General features: G+C 48.5%; 1 protein-coding gene across 7 annotated transcripts in view; it reads left to right on the forward strand.

The window, feature by feature from the left end:
* Positions 1 to 19,028, forward strand: part of RALY (RALY heterogeneous nuclear ribonucleoprotein) — a 168,102-nt gene that overhangs the window by 58,129 nt on the left and 90,945 nt on the right. For 2 of the 7 annotated variants that reach the window (XM_076351949.1, XM_076351948.1), the window contains exon 2: positions 4,646 to 4,752. The exons of the other annotated variants lie outside the window; for them this stretch is intronic. The gene's annotated coding sequence lies outside the window, so the exon portion shown is untranslated. The remainder of the gene's footprint in view (positions 1 to 4,645; positions 4,753 to 19,028) is intronic. 7 annotated transcript variants of the gene reach the window in all.

Genomic DNA, 19,028 nt, shown 5'->3' on the forward strand with positions numbered 1-19,028 from the left:
TAGTACATGAAAGGCACAGATTTGTTACCATAGCTGGCGGGGGTAATCCCAGAGTGGATTTTGGCTGGCAGTAACCATTACCATAGCCAGCTGTGGGTGCAGCCCGTACATTCTCCTGTGAGCTAATTACTGCAGTTACACCTCCTCATCTTGCTGTGACAATGTCTACATTTAGCCATGTAGACACATGCTTAGCATACTTTTCATTTTCTGAAGACAAAACAGTGATGGACAGTCAGTCTTCTCAGGAGGGGATGGGGAGCAGGAGGGAATTGTCAGGACCCCCATGGAGCAGGTCTTCTATGTCTGCTGGATGCAGAAGCAGAACCCAGCAGGTGGTGACATGTTCCCATTAATCTGTAGCACCTCCACCTTCGTGCAAGGACACAAAGACTGTCATTGCAGAGTTGACAGCAGGGGTGCCTCTCCCTTCCCTCTCTGAGATAATATTTCCAGGATCCAAGCTCTTGTCCATGCATGGGGTTGCATAGCCCTGTGTGAAGTACTGCAGTGAACGGTGATAGCTTGCTCTTGCTATGTGCTGAGAAGGAGTCTGCAAAGCAGGGGTGCCCAAAGTAGGGGGTTTGGGGGAAACTGGGGTGTTGGCAGAGCAAGGAGGAAAGTACTGGGGCTGTTCTCTTAGCTGGGTTGGTGTTAGGAGCTGCTTTGGCAAAGAAAGGAGCTCAGGACCTGAGTTAGATCTTTCAAAGTGGTGGTAGATACTTCATACAAGAAAGAAGCTCATGTTGGGGTGCTGCCTAAGCAGGACCCTCTCCAAAACGTTTGGGTGCATGCTCAGGCTGTCCCCTCTGTGCACCCAGCTGCCTCCATCTGTCTTGGCAAGGAGAAACTGCGTGTGTACATCAGTAAAGCGAACCAGGAGAGCCCAGCTGAGAGCTGCTGAGCAAGCAGGGGACAGCTTTAGTTGCCTCACAGCTTTGCTGACCCCAGCTGAACTGTCCGGTCCCCTCGCACACCTCTGCCTCGAAGGGGAGAGCGGTTCACCTGCGGGACCATCCAAGTGCAGAGCTGGATTTGGAGCCACTGAGTCACTTTTGCTGCCGCTGTGCAATGGAGGATTCGCACTGGATCCCTCAATGTTAACCATCTGCACAATCTGCCACATAGTTAACGGGCTCTGTAAGCAACTCAGTTTTAGATTTTGTGAAAGTTTTGAGTTGCTTCATGGGCAGCGCACCATGCAGAAACCAGGATTGGGGGGCTGCAGTGATTCCTACAGCAGGGCTTGTATTACAGATAACACACATGGTATGCTGAGAGAGGGGCTGATGTTTCCTTCTGAGTTCTGTCATTCCCCATTTGCTTTCAGCAGAAGGATATTCAGGTGGCAGGGGACATTTTATTGCCCTTCAGAAAAGCCATTCACATTTATCTCCAAACAGTTAAAATTCCCTGCTCATTTGCCTGTTGTTCCACACTTTAAGGACTGCTGTCATTCAGGCATCTCATGGCCAAGAGGAAAGTCCTGCCATCCCAATACAGTTCTCCTAACCTCGAATAATGGAGCAGTTTAGGTAGGAAGGGACCTGTGGAGGTCCCTAGTCCAGTCTTTGAGTTGTCACAGAAGCTGAAGGAGATGTGTCTGGACTCAGGGGAAGATCTGGGAATTGTGGTGTAGGTTGGTCTTCCTGGCTTGGATGGGCTGGTGTTTCACAGCATACTAGCAGAGGGCTGCCTCGTGCTTGACCCATGGGGTTCCTCCTTGTCACGCTTCTCTATCTCTGTCCCAATGGTCCTTTTCCAAGGATTTCTCCTAAAACCTCCCTCTGAGCTCTTCTCCTCTTTTCACCCTTTAGGGCGTAGTAACCTCCCCCTAAACATCCCTGCAGGCAGGCAGCACATGTCCAAAGCTCTGAGGCTCTTCATCTGCCATGCTGTATGTAACTCTGGAAAGCAATGCTCAGTTTGCTCATCCTGTTTGGATGATGTTCAGCAGCTCCATCATTCTGGAGCTGTTGCCAGCACACCCTGTTTGTGCTGCGGGATGGAGGGAAGCTGGTGCGGGCTGCCTTTGGCTAAGTGCAGGGATGAGGCTTTCACGCAAGCTAGATCCTGTGATTAGAAAAAAGACACAGACAAATTTCAGAGAGATGAAGCTGTTTTGCATCACCTTAGAGTAGTGAGCGTTCCCTCAGCAGCCATGGGAATTGCCAGTGACAGTGTGTTTCCAGTGCAGTTAGCAACAAAAAGAAAAAAAAAAATCAAAAAACAAGAAATTCCTGAGTGCACTGAAACAGCAAACAAAAGATTACCTTACCAGGCAATGATTTTTGGCAGGGATACAGGCAGGGAGAGACCTATTCTGGTAGTCCTGTGGCACTGTCATTATATGCCATGTGGGATGTGCTGTTGGGAGCCTGCATTTCTCCCAGAGTGTATAAAAAAGCTGTCCTTTTCTAATCACCACCCACTTATCACCTTTAGGTAAATCAATACTTACTCATTGTTGTAAGATTGTTTCACACGATCAGTCAAGAGATCCTGAATGAGGAGATCTTTTTCATAAAAACTTTCTTCATCAAATTTGAAATGTTTGGAAAAATACAGATGTGCCAGGAAAAATGTTGAACAGGTTTTTGAGTGGAACTTTCTGTTTTGAAAATTCAACAACTTTGTTTCAAATTTCAGCTTGTGATGAAGTCTGTTTTTAATGTTTTGTTTCTGATATTAGGACATCATGGTGAATCCAAGCAATTTGTGAAAGTGACTTTTTATTTCAGTCCTGGTCAGATAAAAACCGTACTTCATACCAAAGGAAAAGCAGAAGATAAGCTGAACACCAGAGAGACGTAGAGTTTTGAAAGTTTGAGTGTTTGAATATTCAATATTCTTTCCTAGGTGTAACAGATGTGTAAGTTCAAGGTCTGTCTCAGGCATGCAGATCAGATTTCTGCTGGGACCTCAGCAGTGATTTGTCTTTTTCCAAACTAATTCCTGTTTTTCCTCCTTTCAAAGCCAGTCACCTCACTCACGTTTTGTAGAGACTGTTTTGATGAGTAGTTTTGGACTACAACTGAAATATTTCTGCTTTTAAGTAAAGTGAAAATGAACTTCTGTCGTAAGTCAGTTTACTCTACACCTGTACTTTGTTTACTATACATTATTTCTGTTGAGTGCCCTGTCATCTGGGGTTCAGTGCAATGATGCAGGTGCTGTCCCCATCAGAGGACACACACTCCCACTTGCATCTACAACTCAAGCTGCTGCCACTCATCCTCATGGCTCCGAAGGTTGGCAGTTCTGTCCTGCCCGCTCGAGGAGATGGGGCCCTCTCCCAGCAGCTCCGGGAGGAGCTGGCGGTCCCAGGGTCTGCTAGGGCACCCGACAGGGGTGCAGAAACCAGAGTTTCTCACTGCCTCTTGGGAGATTTGCTTTGTGAAACATCCTGAACAAGGTGTAGGTGTTCTTACTTGGAAGAAGACAGACTTGGAACAGCTCATCTCGCTGATGGCTGCCTGAGATCTTTGGTACTGCCCTAAAGCTCAACGAGCACTAGTTTTCAGGGGGGAGTCATGATATCCTGTGAGCAGCTACCCTGCGTACCCAGAAGCTGTAGCTCCTGGTGGATGCAGCTTCCTCCGCTGTGCCAGCCACCGCTCCAGACATGAGGCTTCTCCCAAGCTTGTTCATCAAGTGGTTTTGATGAAGAGCTCTCAGAGCTGTTCAGCTTCAAAAAATGTTTGAAATTCAAGCTGTGCTGCTTGTTTGTGATTGGCCTGAGAAGTTAGAGGGTTTCTAAGAGTCACTTGGGGCTGTGATTGCAATGAGCACTTCTCACCTGAAAGCTTGCAGGTGGGGAGGAAAAGTTTTATTCCCCACAAACAGGACTGGGAGAGGTTTGAGTAGCAGGGATTGCGTACCTAAGGGAAAGCTGTGGAAGAGGAAGAAAACAAGACTTTGCTTCATAATTTGACTCTCACCTGGTTGTGCAAATAAACATTTCGTTTAAATTAGCTCCAGACTTGACTGCAAGTGTATTAGGGGCCCTTCAAATGTTTAAGGACTTTCTTTAAAGTGCTCCTTAATCAAATGCTCTTATTGTTGTATTGTGAGTGGGTTGCTTATATATATTGGTTCCCCCTTTTCCCACCCGCCAGCGCTGCTGCCTGAGGAGCAGTTGAATGGGAAAATTCTTGAAGGCTCTGATTTTTAGGAGTTTTGTCATCTCCACTGGTTAGAGCTGCCTTTTTCTATCTCTTCCAGCTTTTTTCAAATCCTGCTGTAACTTGGCACAGCTGGAGCCAAGCCAGGGTGTAGATGTTATCTTCTCAGAAGCTCTGGGCCATTTGGCCATCCGTGGCCTGACCAAGAGGGCTGGCCACCTCATCCCTAAGCAAAGCCTCGCTGTGTTGGCTGTGCTGCGCTGTCCCTGCTTAAGTAGCAGAAGTTACTTAAGGTGCAAATATTGCTCGGAGTAGTAAGGCAGCCATGTGTAAATCTGATAGTAAAGCTGACTGTTCTCTTGCCAGTAGCTAACTGCATGGCTGAGGGCCACTTCTTGTCTCTACTTCATTTCCCCAGCTGTAAAAATAATCTAATGGGAAAACTTCAGGCTCAAGTCTCACAGGAGAGCATTTTCCTGTTGCTTTCCTGAATGCTTCGTGCTTTTCGTGTTTTCCTCTAGGGTGCAGAGAGCACTCAGCCTGTTATGGGTGCCTGGTGCAGTGATGTGCCAACAGCTATCGCAGAAGAAAGGGTTCGGGGAGCTTTTCTAAGCTGCGATGCTGTGGGGTGAGTCCAGATTCTGTTCCTGGCTGTGCCACAAGATGTTTTTCTGCCTTGGAGTGTATTAAAACGACTTTGGGTTTCAGTGTCCCCATCTGGCTGGAGTACTGAAAGCATCTGTGTTACAGAGCATGTGGAAATGTTTAGGAGGACCATGCGCTGGCTCTGAAAAATGGACTTGTGATGTGGCACTTGACTCCCAGTGTGAACGGGAGAGGTGGTACCCAAGCGCCTGATAGAGGTGCTGGGTTTGCGTGGGCAGGGCTGCCACCCGTGGTGTACCACTGGTATGTCCCAGTTACTGCTCCTCGTTATGGACAATGTGTGTAGTCAGAATTGAGGTACTCCTCACCTGCCTGGGAAGGAGCAGCTGACACTCAGGTGGGCAGAAGACCTGTGGCTGTTTTGGTAGGAGGGTGTAAGCACCTGGCTTAGAGATGTCACTTGTTTCAGGGGTCAGGGAGTTGCGAGACTGAAGGCAGCCAGAGTCTCGGTGAACACTTTGAGTCATCAGTAAACACGGGATCAGGTCCTTTCCAGGCATGTATGGAGATGTATGGGGTTGGTGTTGCTCTGTAATGGTGCTGTTGCATGATGCACATTAAAATGGAGGGGAAAAAAAAAAATGCTGAATTGATGCTTTCCTGTGTCTTCCAGCTGGTGCTTTCCCTGCTACTCCATCCTTTGCTCCCTTAGCTTGTGGACTGCACCAGTGATGACCCAGTTAAGCCTGTTTGAGAGCCAGTGGGGCATTTTTAGCGGGTGGGTGAGGGTGTGAAGGATATGTCACCATTTCTTTGGTGGCAGGAGATTGAGGCTCTTGGTGGTCGGTCATTCAGAGGGTGACTTCTAGCATCATCCATCTTTTCTCCTGCAGGGGCACTCTGTCCACATCTGTGTATGAGAGGAGGTGGAGGCAAAATATATTTGAGTTATGCAGCACTGCTGTCAGTACAAGGCTAGGTGAAGTCTCTTTCAAATTTAAAAATACTCCTTCAGCAAAGAGTGGATGATTTAGGGAAAAGCTCTATATTCGGGTATGTCCAAAGAAGAATGATCAGATAAACTTTTTACATTATAATGGTTTTATGTTAACAGTTTCTTTGGGGGGCAGGGGGAAGCATCTTGGAATTAATAAACTCGTCTCCTACAAAGCCTGTGGTACCTGGGGATCCACGAGAGAAAGAGGGGAAGATACTGCTCTGAAGAAGTGGTTGTTTCTGAAAGGGCAGTGCTGAGATGAAGTGTAATAAGATGCTTCTGACAGGAGGCCATGAGGGAACTCTCTCATGTGCACACATACACACATGCTCCAAGATACATTTTTTTATATATATAAATACAGCTGTTCACTCCGTAACTGGACCCTAAGCAAAAAATACATTTGTTGGAAAAAAAGTCCTCTTTCTTCCATCTTGGAATCCATAGGATTTGATGGAAGGATGAAAGTACTTATGTGCAAATGACCTTCAAGAAATTTTTTTTCTTTTCTGATTTCTAATGCTGTAAGACAGTAAAAAACAAACACCCCACCCCCTCCCCAAACCCCATATTTTTTCCATCTATTTGAAACCTCTGGCTGGCAGGGCTAGCTTACTTGTATATCAGTAGCAATGCCAGTGGCTGCATGTTTTAAGCTTGATCCATTCCAGGACACCTGAATGTTGCTCTCCTTAGGTCAAGCTTAAAGAAATAAGTGAAAGCATTTCTTCCTACACGGCAGCCTCATGCCTGTTGCATCCCATGGTGGGCACAAGTGTGCTGACACTTAAACTCCAAAAGCTTTTTCTTCCAGCTGGATGTCTATTGTGACAGTCAGGAGGAGCTAGAAATTATCTCTGAAGACTAAAGCAACTAACGAAAGCAAGCATGGCTGGATCAGCCCCTTGCACTGGTGCACACTGGACTCTGGCTTGAAGGACTGCAAGGGAGCACCCAACTTGAGGAGTCTGTTTTTGCTGTCTTATAACTGCTCATGAATAACCCCAAGCATAAACAACTGGTTTTTTTCCTTACAAGCAGCTTTGTCTTGGGAGAAGAGGAGGGGAGCCAGTGCAGCCCCTCTGTGCTGGTAGCCGAGGGCTTTACTGCTCGAGTCTGTTCACAGCCAGCTTGTGGCCATTTCTCCATGTGGCGGTCTCTCATTTAGCTCAAATGATTTTCTGTCTGGCCTGATGCTTGCCCCTGTGGAAAGCAGCTGTATTACCTCTCAGCTTTCGTTTGCTAGGATAAACAAGCCAAAAATGGGCACCCGACTTGCTTGACACTTCCCAGTGATGCTTCCCAGCTGGTGCAGCAATGGAGCTGGATCCGAGTTGCGGGGGTCTGCGCACCCATCTGCCTGTCTGGTCTTCTGCAAAAGCCTTCCGATCCATTAGGCTTTCTCCAAATGACTTTCTCTGCATTTGGTATATGAATGTCCCATTCATATGTGTGTGTCCAAGCCCCAGTGGTGACTTGGGGACGTTCCCTCCTGCTGGCCCCGTCCATGGCAGTGAGCCTGGCCAGGGCGTTGCGGCTGGTGCCTCCCCTGCAGCACCAGGGGCTGCAGCATCAAGCTCCTGGTTACTCTGGTTGGGCAGGTGAATATCTTAGCAGGAAAAGAAAATACCAGTAGGAACTGGTCATGATGTTTTCCACTTGCTCTTGCCTCTGATTTCTACCTCTTAGCCATGCAAAATCTGCCAGAAGTTAAGAATTATGCCCACCTTGTGAAGGTCTCAAAATCGAAGATGTCATTTGTTTCAGATTATCAGTCGGCTCTGGGAGCTACAGAGAAATCTGTCGCTGTCTTGTATAACCCTGTCCAAGCAATACTTTCTCCACTGTGTGAAATAACTCAGTGAATTTCTAATTACACAAATCTAATTAAAGGCTGAATGTAATGACTATGCCTAATCATAATGATACACCCATTTCATTAAAAAAAAGAAATTGCTTGTGTACAACAAACCACCCAATTTAGTACAGAATTAATATCCGCCTCTCCGGCTGGAGCTGTGCAAGCACTGGCTCGCGTGGGCATCCCCAGGAGGTCCACACGGCCAAGCTGAGTCTCGTGTGGCTGCGTTTGAAGCTCTGGCTCTTTTGTAAGTAAAGTCTCAAGAGGTGTCTGTGTAAGATGAGGGTGAGAAAGGACCCTCCCACTGGCCAGAGCTTTGAGGGACTATGGTCTGTGCACCATGACCAAGCATCCAGGCAGCCACTGAACTGGGATTTAGTGGATTTTGTGTCTGAAGCTCAGCGATGGTAGAGCAGCAGAGGCGCCTTTACTGCATTTTCACGTCAGCTCTGCTTGATGATCTGGTCTGCTCTCAGAGACCAAAGTAGCACAAAAAATTATTTATCACCCATTGGAGATCTTTTTCTGTGGTTTTCAGTGTGCTGCACCAATGCCTGGAACAGATGGCACGCCTCTGACGAAAGCCTGTTTTGTAAAACTTCTCAGATCCCCTTTTCCCGCAAGGTGCCTCTGCCATCAGCAGCAAGGTAAAAGCACATAACCACTGCAGCAGGCAGAAAACTAACACCAGCCGTGCTGTCCAGGTGCCAGGCAGCTTGTCAGGCCTCTGCTAACTGATGCACTGGGCTGTTGATTCTTCCTTTCAGCTCTAATGCAGTGCCCGCTTTTATAAGAGCTCCAGCAACATTCCTGTCAGAAGGAGACAGTTTCTTACAGCAAGACACCAACCTTAATCCATGCAACTGAGTGCGAGTGGCAGAAGGAACAGCTGCACTTATAGGTCTGGAGTTTTCTATTAATATTTTTGCAGTAGTTTATTGCTGAAATGACTCTTGCAAAAGCAACTGTGGCTTTATCCTTTCCTTACCCTGGTGAATGCAGCAGGAAGTTTGTCCTGCAGCATGGAGACTGTGCCCAAATTTCTGGCAGGCCTGAAAGAATTCAGATATCGGAGGGGGAGCCAAATATGGGACAGAGGGAATAATATCAGGGCAGTGAGGTTAAATAGATAGATAATTGATTTTTTTTTTTCAGTGCTGGTCTCGGGTGTAAATCCATTGAGGTTAATGAAGTAAGGCAAATTGAATTGAACAGCCCTGTATGGAAAGCTTAGCCTGGCATTTAGCCAGTTTCAGAGGCTGCTCTTGGTGCTCCCGTGGTGTTTTTGATGACTGCATCTTGGTGTCAGCATTTTGCTCATTTACGCTGTCTGAGAAGAGCCAAACTCTCACAGCTGCAACCATTTTAACTTAAAACCAAGAAAGCAAACCTCCCATCCTGTTTCTTTACTTAAATACTTGGATACTTGTGTTTGCTGGGGTTTCTGATCTACCTGCAGTTATTTGGTGGAGCTTGCTCAGGTGGTATTGCAAAGCCCACGGGCTGAGGCTGCACAGCCCTGAGCTCGGTGTATCTCAGCCCTGCATTTCTGCAATTCCTTAGGAAGCCTTCCACAGTGTTGCTGTAAGCAGTATCTTTTGGATGAGGTGTCAAATATTTGTCACAGAAGCACTCGTGGCACTTTGGCAAGTGTTAGCTCTGGAATCCAAATTAAATTCTGATATGGATCACTGTATCCTGCCAGCCCTCCCCTGAGTTGAACCGGTGGGGGGTGTTTGACTTCCCATCTTGAGCAGGTGGGATGTGGATGTGTGCCGATGGCAGCTGCACAGCTCAGGTGGGACAGGAGGAGAAGGGAGGCCAGGCAGCCTCTGGATTAACTAGCCCATCAGGATTTGGGTGGGAGGCGATACATGGGTGGGTACAAAGTGGGTTTGCTAGAAATGGAGGATCCAGCCATAACTTTGGGGGCAGAGGAGATGCTCTCCCTGCCAGAAGGGCTGATGCCTGAGCTCATGGGTGCTGGGATCGTGTTGTGCCTTGCCTCTTGCTCCAGGCAGGGAGGGAGCCCAGCCCTGGGAGCTGGCACACTGGCACCGACATGAGCTGTGACCTCTTGGGCCAGAGCTCTCTTGGACCCCTACTCTTGCACACCTTGCATCCCGTCTGGGCACCGCCCCAGCAGGACCTGCCTCCCCATGTGCTCTAACACCCACAGCATTCTACAGAGGACGCTTCTCTGCAGAGATACAAAGTGCTGGCTGTGCCTGTGTTCCCAACAGAGGTGGCCCAAGGGAAGGGCTTGACCCGATGTCTTCTCAGGCCATAGAGATGCTTCACTGGTTTCCCTCCTGCTGGCCTCAAAGCTTGTGGGAAGGACATGTGTTTCATTACAGAAATGGGTCCGAGGGTTCAGTCACCAGCAGAAGGTCGCTTGTTCTTTGCATCAGTTATGCCTGGCCGTTGTTAAATCATAAGTGTCTGTCATGGGAAACAGTTCATACCCTGTCGATCCCCCAGCTGTTGATGCATTGCTCTGTACAGCTAATTCAGCAGGACCCTTTGCTGCTCGTGGCCGGACTTCTGATAGCTTCTTGGGTCCCCTTATCTCAGGGTTTGCTTTTCTGAACGATGCCGACAGTAAGCAGGATGCCTTGTCTTCCCTGCTGCCCCCCAGCTGCTGCCTCCTGACACCCGCCAGGCTCTGGCGCAGAACTGTTTAACCTTGGTAAATGAAACTTTGCAGGTGTTACTGGAGAAAAGGACTCTGCCAAGCAGCTCTCCCTTGGGTCTCATCCGTACTTCTGTTCTCAGGCTTTCCTTGTGATTGCCCAGACTCCTCTAAGAGCAAGACAGGAGCAAAATCAGGCTGGGAACACCCTGATCTTATCATGGCCTTTTGCAACACTTTTTCTCAGGCTTGGAGATCTTCGGGAAGAACAGAAGAAGAAAGCTTTACAGACAACAACCTCCATCCCAGTTTAACTTCAGGAAGGTCAGCCCTGCTACCCCTGACTTGCACTGGGGTGCACTGGTATACTGGTATACACTGTTACATGTGCAGCAGCTGCTGCAGAGAAATCGGTCAGTGAGAGATGCTGTCCCAAATGCAGCAAAATATTCCTTCAGGCATATTTGCGTCTTCCTGCCCTTTTGTAGTGAAGGATTTCTGGTGAAGACAAAATTCACGTGGCAGGTAAGGCACCTGCATGGGGCAAGGCTAATATCCAAATGGCCTTGATGTTCCCTTTGCCCAGGTCTCGGGGGACACTTCATTCCTGTGCGGCCAATGCTTGCATCTTATCAACCATGGGCTGTCTGCAGGCTGGTTGAGCTACCTGGGACATGGCTATTTCAGAGTGGTCTCAAGGACCGTCCCTGCCCCTTAGGACTGCCACCTGCCAGCCATGCCACCTTGAAGTGGTATCCTGTTGCTTTTGGCAATGGAGCTTTTCCCTGGAGAGAGCTCATCAGCTTGGGCTGATGAAGACCCAAAAGCCATCTGCAGCAGACACCCAGGTCTGGTGCAGGGCAGGACCCCCAAGGAAGGTGCAGTGGGGGAGTACTTTGGGAAGCACAGAGCAGCCCAGTCCTGCACCAGGCATAGGACATCTCCCACCCAACTCAAGCTGCTTATAGAGCCTCTGGGAGAGATTTTCATCTTGGATCCCACAAACTCTGGACAGGTTAGAGCATGGACCCTGATGAGGCTTGGATCCTGAGCTCCCTATTGTGGTGGCAAGGGGGAGAGCCTTTACCAGAGCAGTGATTTCCATCTCTTGCCGTTTCCCTCTATTCCTGCATGTTACCCTGCTTTGTGCAGCAGCTAAAAATAATTGAAAGAAAGGTGTGAGCCTGCACCAAGGGAAGGGGAGAGGGAACCCCTGTGTCTGCATGAGAAATTGGACTCCTACAGCTGACAGGAGCCTGTCCGTCACACAGGCAGCATATGTGCAGAGGTTTCAGTCTCTCTTGCTGGATACTCACTGGCTACATAAACAAACAGGCTCTGTTTTTGTCTTTGGTCATTCTACCAATGCCTCTTGCTAGCCTTGACTTTTTGGCTTGTCTCTGTATTTTTAGCTGCAGGACACCCTGTCCCCAAACCCGGAGAGGACCTGGGTTTTCTCATACCTCTCTAAATGCATGAAGCCAGCTCTCGCCCTTCTCCGTGTCCCGATTTAGAGAAGGGGTGAGCAGCAGTGCAGTTTCTTCCCACTCACACCGGTGTAGCTAAGCTGAGGACCTGAGCTATGAATATCTGTTTGCCCAGGAGTTTATTGATGATTGTGCTGAATAAGAGTCTTTGAGGAAGGATGGGGAAGGATGTCTTCTCTGCGAGATGCAGCTATGTAAGTGTAGAGGAGCCCTTGTGTGCAGACCAGCTCCATGCTTACAAAGCAGGACCCTGCGGATGCTGAGGGTCAGGTATAGAGTGAAAGTGTTTGGTGCAGGGGCTTCTGCCCTGCACCCCGTCTCCATCAGCACAGCTGGTGGTAGCACACTTCTGGGCATCTGTAGGTCTGCACGGAGCAGGAACCGCAGTATGTGTGCTTGTCCAGGACTGCACGTGCAGGTGCCGGTTGCATGAGAAGTCCGATACCCTTGGGCTGTGGCAGGTTCAGCGTGGTGTGAACCAGTCTTCTCCCTTGAGTCTAGAACTGAGAGGGCCCAGCATGTTTTTCCCTTCTGTTCTTTATCTTATTCATATATAAAAAAGTGGAGGAAAAACCCCACACTTCACATCCAGCAAAATGCAGTATTTCTTTGTATTTTACTGAGAGAAGGACAAGTTTGGGAGTTTATTCTTTTATTTAAAAGTATAAAATGATTTAGTACAATGCAAAATTAAATGTCACTTTGAATAAACGATCAAATGGTCTTCCATTTGGCAAGTGCTGAAATGAGCATGTCTTTTATTGTGCAGTAGTTTCGGTCATGCCAAATCAACCTTTATATCCTTTTCCACTCATGCAGGAGAATCCACCTTTTCAGCAAGCTGAGCCCTTGCATTTACCTAGTCCTGCTTTCGGAGTCCCCTGCCCCGTCTGAGCATCTCTACTCTGGTCCTCATCACCGGCTTCACAGGGCTGCAGGCTCAGCTCCTTGCCATCCTCTTTGCTCCCTCTTCCTGTGCTGAAGTCCTCACTCAGACGCTCGCTTAGGCATGGACTTCAATTTAAGCGTCTGAATGGCTCCCTTGATGTAATTAAGGCTATTTGTGTGCTTGGAGTTAAGTACGTGCTGAAGCACTTTGCTGGATGGAGGCATAAAAGCGCACGAGCTTCAACCGAGCAGCAAAATAGGTTTTATAAGGCACTGGGGGCTGCCAGTCCCGCTCCTCGTCCTGGTGGCTACTAGTGTAAGATGACCCGGGAACTGTGACAGCTTCCTGCCCTCCGCTGTTGCAGACTAAATGTCCTGAGGTCTGTTGTTTGCGCCGCACTGACGTGTGTCCCTGTGAGATTGTATGACCACCTTGTCCCCTGGGAGAGCTACTCAAGGTCACAGGATCCTTTCCGACGACTAGCAAGCCTGCAACGCCTGTACTCGTAATGTGCTACGGAGGTGCTGTTTTGGCCTGTCGAGGTGTCCCAAGGCAGGTGGGGTATGGGGGTGCTGGGAGCGAGTCCCAGCCAGGGCTGGTGCCCCTGCATCCCCATCCCCACATCATGGGTGCCATTGTGGGAAGCAACATGCAGGGGTGGCGAGGGGGGGATTTACTCGGTCAGAGAGATAAAATGCAAGACTGAGCAGATGCAGGCGTAGGTTATACTCGGCGTGAGCAGGCTCGTGTGAGTCCAGGTGCTCCCCAGGTTCCAGGGAAGACAGATCTCGCCACCATGTGCTTCCGTTCTGGCAAATTTGGTGACAACGGCTTGAGATTTCCCTTCTTGTCCTCTGCCAAGAGAGGGTGGTGTGGGTTTATGCTGTCATCTCACTGCAAACCAGGCTGAGAGAAGGCATTGCATGCTACACAAGGCTTAGCTGATTTTCAATTAAAGCAGAAATATGTATATATTTTTGGGGGGCAGCCATACAGTTTCTTAACAAGAGGCTGCTGCTGGATTTGCATGGGCAATATTATCTGACCTCCCTGTGCAACTGGTGCTACTCAAGCTAATAATTTCCTATCCGAGTACCAATCTGAATAGCTGAGATATTTTGCACTTTTTTAATGGCTCTCTACTGTGCCTGAATTAATGGAAAAAATGAACTGAAACTAAGATGAGGGTATTGAAGGGAGAGAATGACAAATTGGCTTTAGAGCATGGCAGCAACAAGCACTGTCAGGGATTCACGCACTGACCTTTATCTAAACAGAACTGTATGTAACAGATAAGAATATTTAACAATAATTAATGTCACATCAGTGCAGAGAACAAAATGACTACATCAAACAGGCAAGAAATCCACTGCAAATTACTCAAAAAGAGACTCAAAAGAGAAATGTCAGCTTCTTCGTATCTGCAACCTGCCTTGTGCTGATGGTGCTGGAATTAGACAGGAGGGCATGCGAGTAACGAAGCTATTAAAAATGATTTAGGGACTGGATGATATATACATAAATGAGAGAGAGGCAGAATCAAGCAGGTCAGAAACAGCAGGTCTGCTGGACCAGAGTCATGTAAAATCAAACACTAAACTGAGCTGATAATTGGGTGCGGGGATAAACGTGTATAAACCAATTATCTCCACTGCTGAAGTTTTGACAGGCAGCTTAGGGTTTCCCTTTTCTTTTCCTTCTGTCCCCGGGGGATCGCGGTGCACTGTGCTTCAGCAGACACCTCTTGCCCTGGTAGCTGAGCCCCTCTTTGTGTTTTATTGACGGGAGGAACCATTGCTGGCTGGGGATGTTGAGAAGTTTTTCATTCTGTTTCCAAGTTGGGGTTGTCCCAACTTCCTAGGGGTTGTTCGGAGGGCGGCTGAGCTGGGATGCTGTGGGGATGGCCGGAGGCTGGCATGGGTCTCTGCTTGCTCTGGCTGCTGCCACAGGCAGTGTCAGTGCTGGGCAAGTGATGGAGATCAAAGCAGCTCGGGCTCTACAGGATGCCTGTGTTCATGTTGCAGAGTGGGGGGGACAGTCTGTGATCCCTAATTTAATTTAAAAAAGAATGATGGTCTGTGGATGCCCATTCACCAGTGGTGGATTATTTCATCAGTCCAGATGGCAAAACAAGCTGAGTGAGGAGGAGTTAACCCCCTCCTGACCTGCCTCCTGCTGTGGAGCATCCCCTGGCCCTGCAGCTTCAGTCCTGGGGTGGACATTTGTTGGAGAGGTTTGCATCCCTCTGCCCTGGAGTAACTGCCTACCCAAGCCACGGTGCAAAACACACCAGGGCTTGGGAAATGCGTGCCTGATGCTTTTAGCAGTCCAGGCATGTAAATGTAGCGTGCTGGCTTGAAGACTTTTCATCAAGGAATTTGGTTCAGAGCCTGGTAAAATCCTAGGCAGAAGGGATGATGTTCGAGCAGTAAACCCCCTTGCTCCGAGTAGAAACCCTGTGGGCCAAGACCTGGGAAAGACTTGGTTGTTTCGGGGAGGGTGCTGGGCAGCTGCTATTCCTTAGAAATAGTTATTGTCAACAACTGGCAGTGGGTGATGGGAGAAGATCCTGGAGCTGGGCATGGGATCATCACCTTGCTGCACTTCCTTCATCGATGGCTGCAGATGCTGAGCCCATCAAGGTCTGATCTGTTCTCCTCGACTGAAACAGGCTGTGCTGCCACCTGCCAGCCGAGAGACAGGCCAGTGCCCCTCCGAGCCAGTTCGTAGCCCACTCTTAAACTTCAGCACGGTCAGTGTAATTCGCTTAGCCCAGACTTTTGGAGATTATTCAGCAAATGCACAAATCTAGTAAAAAGCCCAGCCCTAGATATAGCAGGTTACAGTCATTCTTGGCTTCATTCCCCTAAGGCCAGTGGTGATGCAAGGGAAAAACTAGTTTTATTCTAAAAGGGCATCTAGTTTTATTCTAAAAGGGCCCTTGTGCACATCGTAGTAGATTATTTCCTAAACATAAATTAATTTATCCGCATGACCAACTGTGGGAAGTGTTATTAGCCTCAGTTAGTAGAGGTGAGGTTGAGGCACAGAGCTGGAGCCCGAGGTCATGAAGGGAGTCTGGGGAAGAGCCAGGAACCCCTCCTGAATCTCTTGAATTTCTGGTTGGTACCTTAAAGGCCAGTCCTGTCTGCAACACCTTACCCAACCTGCAGTCCTGCTGGCCGCTAACTAGATTTGTTGTCAGCATTTTCCTGGTGGGAGGAGGCAGCAAGGTGTCTCCGGATTAGCAAGGTTGTGAAAAATAGCTTTCCAACCGGCCTGGTGACCTTTTGACAGCAGGAGAGAATTTACAGGCAGAAGATGGAGACGTCATGATTTAAAATTAGAAACGATGGGGAGCTGTATCTTTGCCCCGTGAAGTGGAACAGGAAAACTGACCTGTCCCTGATGCCATCCTGTGCTGAGACGTGGTTTAGGGTTTCATATCTCCATTACAGAAAATACTCTGGTCTGCTTGCCTTGGGCAAGGCACATCTTGCTACCAGCGACGTGTGGCTTGGGAGCTGCGTGGCTCGTGGAGAGGGACAGCATGGGAGAGGGGAGATGCCTGCACACCGCAGGCAGCATCTCTGCCTAAAAGCTACTGTGCAAAGTTCAGCTCTGCTGGTTCAGTCAGTAAAAGTGTCTGATATGCTCAACTGCTAAACAAACCTAGCCCAAGGTTGGATGAGCAGATAAGTTCCAATTAGAGGATCTGAATATTGATTCACTGGGGAGAAAATATGACATTAAAGGATCACTGGAAGACTAAAGCCAAACTGACGTATTGCTTAAAATGAAAGGCCGTGAATTTGCATCAGAATATAAGAGCAGGGCTTTGACAACGACAGGCAACTAATTAAAGTGCATCAGTTAAACAGAGTTCCTCCCTATTTTATCTCCCTTGGTCGGAAGTATAGAAAAGGCACTTGTTAGAAAAATAGGCACTATTTAAATCCAGGGTGTTACCAATAACATCCATAAAGGCACAAAGCGTAGAGATCTCTGCTTTGATTCACATTTCAGGCATCTCTTTTTCAGGAGGAACATACACTTGTGTCAGACCAACCAAGCAGGCACAGCAGGAGCCTGGGAACGCTCACGCTCCGAGCTGAGCTGCTCTGCGTTTGTTTTCAAGTCAAATGGTTTGGTTTCTCCACGTTTCCCACCGGTCTCTCCTAGCGCTCGGGTGGCACTCTCACCCGCAGGTTTTGGAAGGGCCCTGGAAGGCAGACGACTGCCGAAACCGCCTTTGTGCAGAAGAGAGGCTGGGGCACAAGCAGGTCCAAGCTTCCAGCCCGCATGGAAAACCCATGCCAGAGAAGATTTCAGCATGGAGGGACACACATGATGAGTCTGATTTTGGGCTTCCTCAGATGGAAAAGCGTCAGTGGTGGAAGCTGTTTCGGGAAGGCTTGAGCCAACTGAGCTGCCCTAAATCCCATGGAGACACCCTAGCAGCTCAAAAGATGGACTCCAGGTCTCCCTTCCCTTATAATGAGCAGCATAACCCATCCGCAGAGCTCTCCTTGCTCTTCCTTGGTTCTGCTCTCTGCAGAAGGTCGACTGAAACCCTCAAATTAACTTGACAAAAGTGTTTCGTCTCTTTGTTCCTCCTGGTGCTGGAGCATGGAGAAAGGGCCTGTGTGACCTGAGGGAAAGCAGAGACTCTCTCCCACCCCACTCAACTCCCAGGGCAAACTTCAGCACCTTGAGGTCACTTCCATAGTGGTGCGCTCCAGTCTCAGCTGCAAGCATCAAACCCAGCTGGACGTCTTATCCAGGACAGCAAGGGGAGGCAAAGTGCTGCTCCTGCTTCTTCCTCTCTGGGTATCGGATTTACCACTACCATCTCTGTGTCACACGAAGGCACGTGGCTGCGCTGATGTACCTCCACTTGCCCATCCTCTACACCAACACCAGCCCTGCCCCATGTTTTGCAGGGACTATTGCTGTGCCCCAGCACACGATGCTAAAATTACCTTCTCTTCCTTGCAAACCACTTGGCTTTGGAAGGATGCTATTTCTTCTCTCCTCTTTCAAAAGGAAATTTTTCTGAGAAGTTTGAGGGAACAAAGGAAGAAAGAAACCAAAGAGAAAAGTTTTCAAGTTGCACCATCTGATTCTTGCTGAGACATGCTGCTGGTGTCAACCTCTTTTATGCGCATCCAGAGCTGGTGCCATTTCACACCTGCTCCACGCTTGTTTTTAAATGACACATAATTATGATAGGCAGTGTAAAGATGAAGCTTCATCTTCATAATGTTATCAACATTATTCATTTATTCAACATTATTCTCCTCCTAAATCCAAAACACAGCACTGTACCAGCTGCTAGGAAGGAAATTAACTCTATCCCTGCCGAAACCAGGACAGCGGGGTGGAAAAAGTATTGGTCTTTCAATGAAAGCTGTGGTTACTCAGGAAACATTGCTTGGAAGGCGGGAGGTGGGAATCGTCACTGGTTTGAGGAGGGTGGAGCAAGCAGAGCAGGAATCTCACGGTGATTTATTGCCTCTGTTGTAGACCATTGCTAGCCCAAAAAGGCTGATTTGAAGGAATGGGTTTAAATCACTGGGTCTTGTTAATGGCTTAGGCACTGGAGTGGGAGTATGGAGACCTGGATCCGGTTCCCATCAGCTCTGGACTATGTAGGCTGTGAGCTTGGAGGGGCAGTCCTTGTCCCGGAGCCCGGGGCTGGAGGGCACAAAGCATGGAGGAGGTCTTGCTACATCCCATCCATTCAACCACAGCTCCCAGCTCCTTGCCCGGAGTGCTGGGACTAGGGGAAGATTCAGAGTTCATTTGGTTGCAGAGGAGTGAGGATTTGATGGGACCTACATACCATCTCTAAAGCATTAGCGCAGTTCTTATGGGATGTGCAGCCATGCTCAGCAGTCTTCCCTGTGAGGAGGATCGTGTGCCAGCCAGACTGTGCCGACGCTGCTGCACCAGGAGCCCGTTCAGCAGGCACTTGCGTGTTGCCCAAGATAAAAAATGCTGTAGAAGGTCCTGTAGCTCCTACTTCTGAATGGTAACACCCTGGTTGTGTTTCCACCTGGCAGGTCTCTCAAGGAGATAATCAGTGCACGGTGTGCAGTCCAACCAGGTACCTCAGCCCACAGCAGGGAAGGGAAAGCACCTTAATTTAAAGTCCCAGGAGGTATCCTGGCAGCTTGGGGGGACCCAGAGGAACTGACTTAAAGCAGAAATTTTAATTCCATCAACAAAATGTTTCAAGTCAAGTCAGCCTGACCCAAAGCAAAATCTTCAGTTTCAAAACACAAAAGAAATTTAAAACCATGAAAAAGTTTCTGCTTTACTGTGGGATATTTCAGTTTGAAGAAACTCTGTTTTCCCTTAACAAATCGCAACCATCGTGACCAAAAATTCCTGCCTGCCTCTATCCGCTAGTTACCTTGCTCTCTGTAA

This window comes from Aptenodytes patagonicus, chromosome 14, assembly GCF_965638725.1.
Source record: "Aptenodytes patagonicus chromosome 14, bAptPat1.pri.cur, whole genome shotgun sequence".
Classification (NCBI taxonomy): Eukaryota; Metazoa; Chordata; class Aves; order Sphenisciformes; family Spheniscidae; genus Aptenodytes; species Aptenodytes patagonicus.